Source organism: Ischnura elegans, chromosome 8 (assembly GCF_921293095.1).
Source record: "Ischnura elegans chromosome 8, ioIscEleg1.1, whole genome shotgun sequence".
NCBI lineage: Eukaryota > Metazoa > Arthropoda > Insecta > Odonata > Coenagrionidae > Ischnura > Ischnura elegans.
Genome location: NC_060253.1, coordinates 116,260,919 through 116,272,677, shown reverse-complemented (window position 1 = coordinate 116,272,677; position 11,759 = coordinate 116,260,919).

Sequence of the window (11,759 nt, the reverse complement as noted above, 5' to 3'; positions counted from 1 at the left end):
GTCCCACGAGGGTTGGGTTGGGTCACACCCATGGCTAGGGGTGGGGTTACGTCATCTGGGTAAAAGTGCCCCAAAGTGTCCACATTAGTAGTAAAGCGAATTTATATATGAAAATATTATTGGCTAATAATTTTCACTAAAAAATTAACAAAAACATGAAGATAGTTCATATTTTGCCCAAATTTAGAAAAAAATATTTTTTTCCGCCTAGATTGGGTATTCCGCCCACTGAGGGGTGGGGTGAAAGTTATCGGCATTGCGGTTGCGCAGGTGAAGGCGGCGGCCGATGCGTGCCTGGCTGGGAATCGTCATTGCAGTTTTTGCTGCGGAAAACGCGATCGAGATGTTCTGACTAGTATGGGTGAGAAATCTGGTGGACATTTTTTTTATGAATGACTTGGATTAAAGCTAGAGTTTCCGGAATAATTATGTGCCAATCTATGATGTTTAACGCAGTGAAAGCACTTGTCTATTTCCGGACTTGAACCACTCTCAAGGGAAAAATGACATCATGTACCCAAACCTGGGTCGGTAGTATTAAAGAAGTGTTTAAATAGACAAGTGCTCTCGTTACTTTAAATTACATGAATTACCTGTTTTATTGAAGTAATTGTGAAACTGGTGTACGGTACAATCTTGATTCTAAAGTTAGCGCATTCGAGGTGGATTTTGCAAAAATGTCATTTTCTTCTCCTCCATGCCCGGAAAAAGTGGGATCCGTTTTATTAGGTATGCAAGTCGTGTTTCTCTCAGAAGATAAATAGTTTCAGAATCCAGCTAACATTTTCATTTATCTCACATATGAATCATTCTTCTGTTCTAATCAATCTATTTGGAGTGACTATTTTCAACTTGCTCTGTTCCATGAGTGTAGGAATAAACAATTCACGCTCCATTTTGCTGAGCACCGACCGAGTGCGTTCGTGTTCCGATATAACTTCACTTTTTCCCCTTACTTACTTTAATTTGGTCCTTTTTCCTGGAAAATCTTTCCGAAAGTTAGCTAATGTCCCTATAAGACAATCGTCTGAGCATATATACGGCCACTTAATCCTTTCAGATGCTTAAGATTGCCCCAGAGAATGTCGGTTCTACTGCTCCCACAGTGTGACTGAGGTTAGGATGGTCGAGAGAGTCCATTCCCGCGTGGAAATGACCGAGAAGGGGAGAGAAAAGAAAATTGGCCATTTCCCCTTCGTTTTTTCCTCCTCCTCCTTCAACACCTACTACTTCCTGTCCCCGAAGGAGTCTCGGTGCCGCCGACGCCTTCCAGCCGGAGGCGCCGCGGCCAGCGGAATGTCTCTGGTTATTTCACACCGACTTGCTTCCCGCCGCGAAAAAACTTCCGCCACGATATTATTCCCTCATTGGCACCCGAAGTGCGGATATATGCAAGTGCCCCCACGACGATGATGATGATGACGACGATGTGGTGGTGGACGGCGGACCGCATTGCCGTCGCTCCATCGGGAGGAAAGGGGGTGTCGTGTTCAAAGAATAATTCTGCAATTAATCTTAAAAAAAGCGTGCCAACGGGGAGAGGACTAACCAAGCAGGGATAGGGTGGGAGAGAGCAAGGCATACCGGAATGGAGAAAGAAATACAACGAGGGAAATTGTATGTTGGTGGTGATCAATAAAGGATGAAGAGTCGCATCACACGTAAATTTAACTTGCTGCTGGGTAAATTGTACTTGTAATTATAAGCAACGGTCCTAAAACATTAATATGTGACTCCAGGTGGAGCAAACGATCCCGTTTTTTCAAGGTTGTGAAGGGAATGAACGTGTGGAAGGTGAAAGAGACTAAGGTGAACCAGAGAGCGAAGAAATAGGAAGAGGAAAACAGTAAGCCAGACTGGCTTTCCTCGGTGGCTCACTGGAGGAGGTGAGGCCGGGTAGGAGCAAGAAGGGGATGGAAGATAAATATTTAATTGTTGGACGACTCACCCTTCCCATGAGACTAGACGCCTCGTCCTTCCCACGCCCCTTCGCCCCCTCAAACCACCAAGCTCGCACACAAACCTTAGCGTTGGTCAGTGGAATACGGCTTGAGAGGCCACACTCATATCACTCGGGATTCTGGGGCGGTCACAATGGAAGAGGACGACACATTCGAGTGGCATGTTAGACATGGACGGGGTGGGGGAAAGACCAGCTGAAAGAGAGCTAACGTGGCAGCTTTCAAGTCGAACGCATATGTTAAAATGAACATTTTTCCGAGAAAATAACTTAAGAGATGCATTAATATCGGTCATTGTAAAAAAATAAGATGTGCAGATTTAAAAAGCACAGCGGTTTTCCATTTCAATCACCTGCGTATGCACGTCGATTATGTTTTTTCCAATGGATTAGAAAAAATAAAAGCACAACCATAGCAGCAAATCACTAATATAACAAAAACAGTGCCATATCATTTCCGCCTGCTCCGCAAAATCTGGTATGAGAGCATGGATCGGCAGAATTCCAATTCTACATCAGAAATAGTTCATTGAACCCTTTAAAAATGATAGTTTAAAGGGTGGTGTAACACCCACCTGAATGGTTTCATTTGTTTTTATTCACTTCTCTAAATTCAGCTGCTTGTATTTTATGAGCATGGTTTTACAATCTCTAAAAATAGGTGGTGTGCCTTCCCTTATTTTCTTGTTTGAAGTACGACTTTAAAGAAAACTTAAATAGTTTAATCCATAATTTTCGTTTGCTTAATTTTTTTAACCGAGAATGTGTACGAGATGAATGAAGGAGGATGACTATGAAACGCAGGGCGGAGACGGGATACGGGTGTCCTTCCCTCCCGAGTCGAGAAGGAAAGTGAGCGTGCGTGGATGGGCGGGAGGGGAGGAGAGAGTAAAGAGGTAGAAGGGAATTAGAGGGAGCCAATATCTCCGAGGAAACGTCTGCACGGACGGTTAAAGCTCGGTTAGAGAAGGAAGGGAGGGCTGCGACGAGGGTTGTTGGGGGAGGGGGGAGGTTTTGATTCGAGGGAAAAGGGTTGGACGATGGAGGGGAAGAGGAGCACATTTATACGTAAAAAGAGGAGTGATGCAGCAAAGAAACACAATCGAAAAGGAAATCCGAGTGAGGAATTCTGATGGTTAATGGAACAAAAGAGGAAAGATTTCGAGGAGGGAATAAAACGGAGTAAACGTCACGGCGGTGGATATTGAAGGATACGTGCGGTCAAAAGCGATTGAGCGTGACCACCGCTTCGTATGGAAAGAAAGAGGGAAAGTAACTACACATCAACGAACTATGGACGGAACAACAACTTCGTGAAATTAGATAAGTGGAATGGGTATTCAATCAACTTTTGTAAACCTCACTGTTAAAATATTTATGAAAAACAACACTGGTTTTATAACCTAGTGAGTAAGATAGCTTTCTCTGAGGCCAAGCAATAAATTCAACTCAATGGTACCTTGCTTGAACAAATTGACATCTCTCGCTATTTCTGAATTAGGACACATTGGAAAAAGTTTGTACCGAAAAATTTCCATGTTTGTAACAGTGTAATACACACAGACTGAATTACTAATATAAAAAGTTTAGAAAGCAAATATAACAGAAATCACCGTGAAAAAACATAAATTACTATTTAATCAGGAAGAATCCTCGAAATGTAGGTTTTAATTTAAATTAATAAAGGCAAAGGTTATTTCACCATCTTCTGATCGAGCCACTAATTTGCGAATGGAACAGTATGGCTTGTATGAGTATTTTCCACTAGCTTGCACCAAAAACCTGGGTGAAATGGCAATGCCTTTGAACCTATTCATGTCAAAAAGCCAGAATATAAATATCGAAACAAATTTTGAAGAATTAAAGTTTCTCATGAGGCTACTCAAATGGTGAAAGATTCCATCCCATCAATCCTTCACCTCCGACAAATCGCTGGTATGTATAGCATTTCTGGGCTGGAAATAAAACGATGACAGGCAAGAGAAGTAAATACCAAAAGATATTGATACTCGACTACATGGGCCTATTTCTTTGGGATCATATTTCGAAGAGGGAGGGGTCACTAGAAAAATAGACCCCAACGGCGTTCTCATCGAACCTGAAGATGTGTGTGGGGATGGGGAACCTGATTGTCTTTTTACAAGTTGATTGCGCCACAGATGAAAACCAAAGGATGCCCCGAAAAGCAGAGGGTCGCTGGAAAAGGACAAAGGAAAAGGTGAAGGGTGAAAAGAAGCAACGGAGGCGAGTGTCTCGGAAAGGGTTATGCGGGCGGGGGGAGGTCGGGTAGGGGGGAAAAAGAGAGAAAGAGAAGATGAGAAGGAAGGCAGACCAGAGGTCTGAGTAGCAGCGTGAAGAAAACCTCGAGAACCCGCTGAATTGAAAGTTGGAAGGGCTACGTCGCAAACAAAGGGGAGTAAGTTCGGTGACGGACATAAAGCCAAGCGCATGGAGTCCCACGCTAGAAAGCGCAAAGGACGACACACGATCGAAGAGTCCAAGCCACGAAACTCGGCATTTTATTCTCTCGTATAGCAACTCGTTTCAATGAGGACTATTCCGGAAGTCTCAAACAGCAGCGAAGATGCCCATGCGCCTTATTGTCAACCACGCTTATCAAGGTGTGCTCACGGATGCCTATTTAACCAAGAATAACGACAGGTAACACGACAAGAAAGCATTGAAGAAAGTGTCACACAATTCCCAATGGATTGGGGAAAGTGAAGACCAATAGCATCCGCACTAATAGGGAGAAAAATATTGCAGATTAAGATTAGTAAAGAAAACAAGACTTAAATAATTGTCTCCTTCTGGAACTCAGAGATTTAAGTGGATTATCTATCCCAAGGAATTTATGAAAAAACAACAAGACTAAAACAGAAGCATTGCAATGCACAAAAATCCGAATTACACCTGACAATATTGACAAGAGGGAAATAAAGTTAGGACATTAATGGATATAATTCAAGAATAGGATTTATTTAAAAACCCTGAACGTGGATGAAGCGATAATAATAGACCAAAGATAGGAGGAGAGAAATTGAATTTGATAAAGAGAAGGCCAAGAAGTCGGTCTCTGCAAATAAAACGACCGGGCCCCGGCGGAATGCGGTGGATATTCAAACGAGGATGGGAGAGGGAACCAATAAGTGAGTGGCCAAACGGAAAAAAAGAGAAAATTACTCAAAGAGAGATACAGGCAAAAATGTGATCCAGAAAAAAATCTTTTGGCTCAAATGGCAAGAGAGGAAAGTGGCGATTAAGAAGCATTTGGGAGCTGTGGGGGTCGAGGGGAAAGACGAATGAGAGGCTATAGCGGAGGAGAGTGAGAGATGAACCCCTATTACGAACCCTTCAGTATCTTCACCCTCTCCCCCCCTCCCCCAAAACACAGCAGAGAGAGGAGAGTATTATTACTGTGGGGAGGGAGGAGGAGAAGGAGGGTGGGGAAAGCAGAGAGGGAGAAATCCTGCGAGAAATCTACTGCGGGGTGTGGTTCAGTTACAGGGTAAGTGAAGCGAGTTCTAAGTAAAAATGTTATTTATCTATTCCATTAATTACCCGTGCACAGTGTTACTTCAAAAAATATACAGGGTAAAATAGGTTTACATCGATAACAATGCACATGATTACCTATAATCACCACCCGTATCCGTCCTCATATGGCCATTCTTTTCCCCAGTTCCGCATAAGGTGTGTTACGCTCCACCCACAAACCATAGAAAGAGGGTTATAATTGTATCTCATTATCCCACGACTGTGAAATAAAGCAAATGTTGGCCCAAGCAATGAGTAAAAATTGATTTGCTTGATGCCGGTGTAATGAAGAGGACATTATAGTTCGAAAAAGTATTTTAATAAGCCGCATAATCAATTTCAAAACATATTATCAGAAAAAGTAGCTTCCATTCAGGAAAAAGACGGGAGAATGATAGCAAATCAGAAAGATTTTTTTCTTTGACGGGTAAAAGTAGATAATGGTAATACCTTCATTTAATAAAAGGTTACTACCAAATCCTGATCCGCAAAAGTCCAAGCTGGTCTATTTACAAGCCCGGGAGAATGGGATTTCAGGCCCTAGCTCTTCTGCAAACATCGCTTAAGACACAAATCTCGGTTCTCGGCGATCGATACTGGCAGTTGTTGACACTAAAATATATGAAATGAGGCCTCAATAACTTCCCTCCACGAAGGGGTAACACTCCTCATTCAATCGAGGTCACCCATTTATGCCAGATTAACTGATGTGATATGCAAAAGAAATCGGCAATGTGTGAATATCCCAGACAGTAATAACCACCTCACGGTCACTCGGTGCGCAAACCTACCACCCACCCACGGAGGAAATACTCATTTCTCACGGAGTAGGAAGACAATGGGGATCTGTTGACCAAATTTATACCCCTTAAATCGATAGATATTGGCGCATCACATGGTTGCACACACAAACGTCAAACACAAAAACAAAGCCACTGCCAAATGACCCTCTCTCCCAGCTGAGCTTTACGCGCGTTCACCTGATCCTCCTTATCACATACCCCACTTTCGATTCTCGCCGCTCCCACCGAGACAATGGTTCGCAGGGCGGAGTGAAGGCAGCCGGCGGGAGATTGGCAGGGGAGGGTTATATTACTGTTCTCTCGGTTAGGGATTACGTCCGTCTGGGATGATCGATCATCGCTCACGCGGACCCCGTTGCCCAAGTATGGGGATAAAAAAAGATCTATCGAGAGAACTGCTGGCTTTGGAGTGAAAACTGTGAAATTCGTCCATTCTAGGCACGTCAAGGACTTTTAAGGCGACACAAAAGGGACAAGAGGTCCCGGCTGTCAGACCGATTTGCTCCCGGAAGTGCTAGATTGTACGCTAGTAATTCTTTCGGCAAGCGGTAAAAATACCGAAAAGGATAAATACCGTATATCAAAGCGTAGAAGACAGCGCCGAGGGCATTATATTTCTTCCTATTACGCAACCAAAGTGGCGTAATAATCCGTGGACTGAGCTATTCAAATCAAGCAAATATTATTTTCTTTCGTAAAAGTACTTATCAGGTGTTTAACCTCTTCAGTCCGGAGGTCCACATTTGAGGACCTCATTTCACTATTTTTTCTTCCGAGCATTGTGCTACAAAGTAACAATTTTGACGCGTGTTCCGCTTCGACCAACCTTTTTCCTCAATGTAATAGAGACCGGAGTGCCATTCAGCTCACCGTTTTCAAAGTACAACGTGTTCTCTCAGTCTTGTCCTGGTCAACGTGCAAAATGGCTTCATCTTCCGGACTTCGTCGTGGCAAGTGCTTATTATTCAGCAAAGTAATTCAGTCTTGGTGCTTATGATTTTTATAATTAAAAACTGAATCATGTTCAATAAATATTCACCGCTTATTTATAGTTTAAATTATTTTCACGATCATACCAGCTGTTTAAAGAATGGTCCTCATGTGTGGACCTCGGGTCTCAACTGAGATATCCTTAATTTTTGAAGTGGATTTGTTTCAGGTCGAAAGTTACAAACTGACAAAGAAATACGTGCATTTTAGGACGACAGTGATGCTGATCTGTCAAGTGGCGATGAGATGGAATCTAATAGCATAAATAACAGTACCAGTGGGGAAGAAAATGGAGACGAAGACAATTTTTTAGGACATGAGGAAGTCCAAATTGAGATACCTTCATTACCTCCTGGGCGTAAGAGACCACTTTTATGGAAAAGAGCAAGGTGAGTGAGATTTTGAAATAACCACCGTGAAGATCTAAACACATTTTCACTTATTGGAGATGATTTTCAACTATTATTTACAGCAACAAATTTGTCCGTCAATTTTGAAATTTGAGAACAAGTCGCAGTTATGATATCAATGATATGCAATAATTTGGTTGGATTTCAATATCTGATAATTTTATATCGATTTTGATTAGATATTATTTTCACTTGGGGTGCGGTAATCCAAGTAACAATGGAACATTAATCTTCCTCTCCCTTTTACTCCTCCTTCATTTTCTTTGCTCCAATGTCCTCCTCTCCACCCTTACTTTGGTTACGGATTCATGACCTCTCCTTTGACAGACTTATTTTCCAATATTAATCCCAGGAGTTGTATTTGACAACTACTTTGTTTGTACAAAAACTGTTCTATGGGAATGATTGCCAGTTGAAATCAAATTTGATTAACGCTCTGGCTTCATTTTGAGTTATCAATTGAGTAATGGATGTACGAATTAACTAAATATGTTTTCCCTATATTCTCTCAACTTATTCCACCGATCAATACTCCTTCGCTTATTGCAAAATTTTCTTTATTCCCAGAATGCAAATGAAAGTGCCTCCCGGGGACGAAAGTCTTCTCACAGAACATGATGAAAAGAAAGGAGTATTTTCGTCTTTTCTGGAGTATTTGCCGTTAGAGTTTTGGGAAGATGCAGCAAAAAATACGTGTCTCTATTCTGTGCAGGAAAGAGAACTAAGATCTGTGAAGACTACCGCAGAGGAGTTGATGCATTTTGTTGGGATACATTTAATAATGGGGTGTCTTGGATATCCTCAGGTAAAAATGTATTGGCAGCGGGGCACCGAAGTTCCAGTGATATCTAATTGTATGTCAAGAGACCGGTTTTTTGAATTGAGACATTATTTGCATTTTGTGGACAGTCAAGGTGAGCACGACCACAATGATAGAATGTGGAAAGTGCGTCCATTTTTTGATTTTGTAAAAATTAAATGTGTAGCTTTACCCAGGCCAGCTCACATGTCATTGGATGAACAAATGGTACCATTTTCTGGCAGATGTTTGTTTCGACAGTATGTCCCTTCTAAACCGAATCCACTCGGATTGAAGTGTTTTGTACTTGCAGCCTCAGATGGGTTGGTGTTGGATTTCCATATGTATACTGAAATGACTTGAAAGAAATGGGTCTGGGATCTTCCGTGGTAAAGCTACTTACCCAAAGTGTACCGCAAGATGGAAGGCACTGCGTTACACCGATAGATTTTTTACCAGCATTAAATCCATCAAATACCTCAGGAAAAATAATATCTTTCAAGTAGAAACAGTAATGAGGAACAGAATCGGACCAGTGATAAACAAGTGAAACTGAAAAAAAACTCAAAAGAGGAGAATGGGACGAATTAGTAGAGGAGATGGATAGCACTTGCCTCGTGAAGTGGAAAGATAATTAATGTGTTTTAATGCTGTCATCCTGTGCTGGTAGTCAACCACTCTCTACTTGTAAAAGGTGGAGTAAGGAGGAGAAGAAAAAGATTGAGGTACCCCAGCCATACGTTGTAAAAATTTACAATGAAAAAATGGGAGGTGTAGATTTATGCGATAGGTACATGTCGTACTATAGATGCAATGTGCGCACTAGAAAGTGGCCCGTGAGACTTTTCAACCATTTTGTTGATTTGGTGACTGTAAACTGTTGGATCATGAACCAAAGGCACTACAAAAAGGAAGACACTCCAAAATAGGAAACAACATCGTTATTAGATTACAAAATGCATTTAGGAAGAGCACTGACCCTGTATGACAGAACTGAAGACACCCAGCGAAGTCGAGGACGACCACGATCACACTCGCCATCACCCAATGTGGAGGCTACCGGCGAAATAGAAGAGCCAATGGCTGAGCTACCGAGAAAGATTGTCTCGCATGCCATTCCAGACGTTCGGATGGACAATATTGGGCATATACCCACTTATATAGAAGCGAAAAATGCCTCCAAATGTAAAATGCCAGGCTGTACTTCTAAAACCAGGACGATGTGCAAAAAATGTCATTTGTATTTGTGTATAGTTAAAAATAATTGTTTTGAAAAATATCACAAAAAATAAATTGTTATCTAACGCCAGTTTAAAAAATAGTAATTATTTGAAAAACCCTCACAATGAACCATAAAGAAGTGACGCAAAAAATAAAATGGATGATTTTGCTTTGACCATTCTTTGTGTTATTAGAGCCCTGAGGTCCACAAATGAGGACCTACCATTATGCCGAAATAGGCTGGTGAAAAACATTTTTTTGTAAATTTGGTTTTCAGTACTCCTTGCATGGCCATATTTCAGTAAATAATATTTTTTAGGCGATACTTTGATCTCAGGTCTGAAGAGGTTAAGCGCGCACTGCAAATACGATTGCACAGTTTTGACTAAAAATTAAATTAGCCTACATTTCCGAGAGCAGAGAGCTCAATACTTAAAATCTTCATTCTTTTTCGCATTGCCATCAATATCCTTCTCTTATAAATCAGAGAATTATTTTACATTTCACAACTCTCTCCGACAGAGACCACATTCGGCCAACTATATACGGCTGTTCTACTTTCTTTGAGACTTCTACAATGAAGCGACTCGCACAGCAATTACTTCCTAACTTCACTATTATTCGACCAAAAAATACAGAACACTTTTTTTCATGACCTCTTGGAAATACCAACACGACGTTCTTGCAAGCGCGTGATGTACACCGTAACTTTGTAATATAATACTGAAGAAAACCTCATAAAAAATCAATATCATTCAAATCGAACAGGAAAGAAGATATAAAATAATTTTTAATATAATATTTTTAATCACGCAATTGTAACGGAATGTCCTCTAAGAATAGAGGTCAGTAAATGCTGAAAATATTTAAGGGCGAAAAAAAAATGTGAGACGGGATGTGCGGTCGTATTCAAGAAACTGCAGAAGACGAGGAGAGGAAATAGGAAGACACAAGGTCAATGGCGGTCAAGTGGAGAGGGGTGGGATGACGATAAAGTGAAAACATGAAGGGAGAAAAGCGCGCGGCGCTCGCATCAAACGCGAGAGGAGGGAAGAGATCGGAATTGAATCAAGTGATGCCGTCGCCGCCGCGGTAATACGAAACCGTAAAATTGCGGACTTAACGGATTAGTCCGGATGTACCCTAAATGTAAAACACTCGCTGAGGCGGCAGAGTCGTTTAGAAGGGTTCTACTTTATCTCTCCTCCCTCTCTTCCCACCTAAATACGCATATGATTCCCAAAATAAAAAAAAGAGAAAAAGCGGAAAGAAATGTGGACGGTAAAGATTCCGCCGAGGCGGGTGCAGACAGCGTGATTGGCGGCAATCCCTTCGACGCTCCCGGGAGAAAAGTGTTGATCCGGGGAAGGGAATGAGAGAGAGAAGGGTTGGAAGAAGATCATCATTTACCATAATCACTGTGGGCGGGGCTGCAACACAGGAACGCACTTATTCAGCGATATCGGAAAAAGGAAACACTGCATCGATTGAGTTCTCGAGATGGCTGCTTCCCTCCATGCGCCCCCACACTCTCCAGAGATTTCCTCCTTTTTATGCACATATCGTGGAGTACCAAGATGAAAATTTGAAACAATCAACAAAACGAAACATTTTTGCTCAATTTAATGCGTCAGTTCGTCATTTTACTCCGAAAAGTCGAAATGGGTTTCAAAGAGAGAGAAATAAAACAAAATCCAAATAAAAAACTTAAAAGTATAATGACTGGATTCCGGGAAATCCGTCAACGAATGACACGGCAGATTCTTGACGCTCAAGTGTCCTCCTCGTCGTCCATTCACCGAGCGCACCCCCTCCCTCCCCTCCGCTACCCACTCAAACTCCCGATAAGATGGCCGCCCGCGCATTCATCCTCGAAGAGCGAACATTTCTCAGCACCCCGTCGTCCTTCGCCTCCCTCACCCCCCTCCCAAACCCTGTTTTCGCGCTAACGGCTCGCGCATCCGCCTCCAGGGAAAGAGAAAGAGTGGCCCCATCCTCCGAATAAAAGCAAAAGAATCATTCTTGCCGTCATCTTGAGC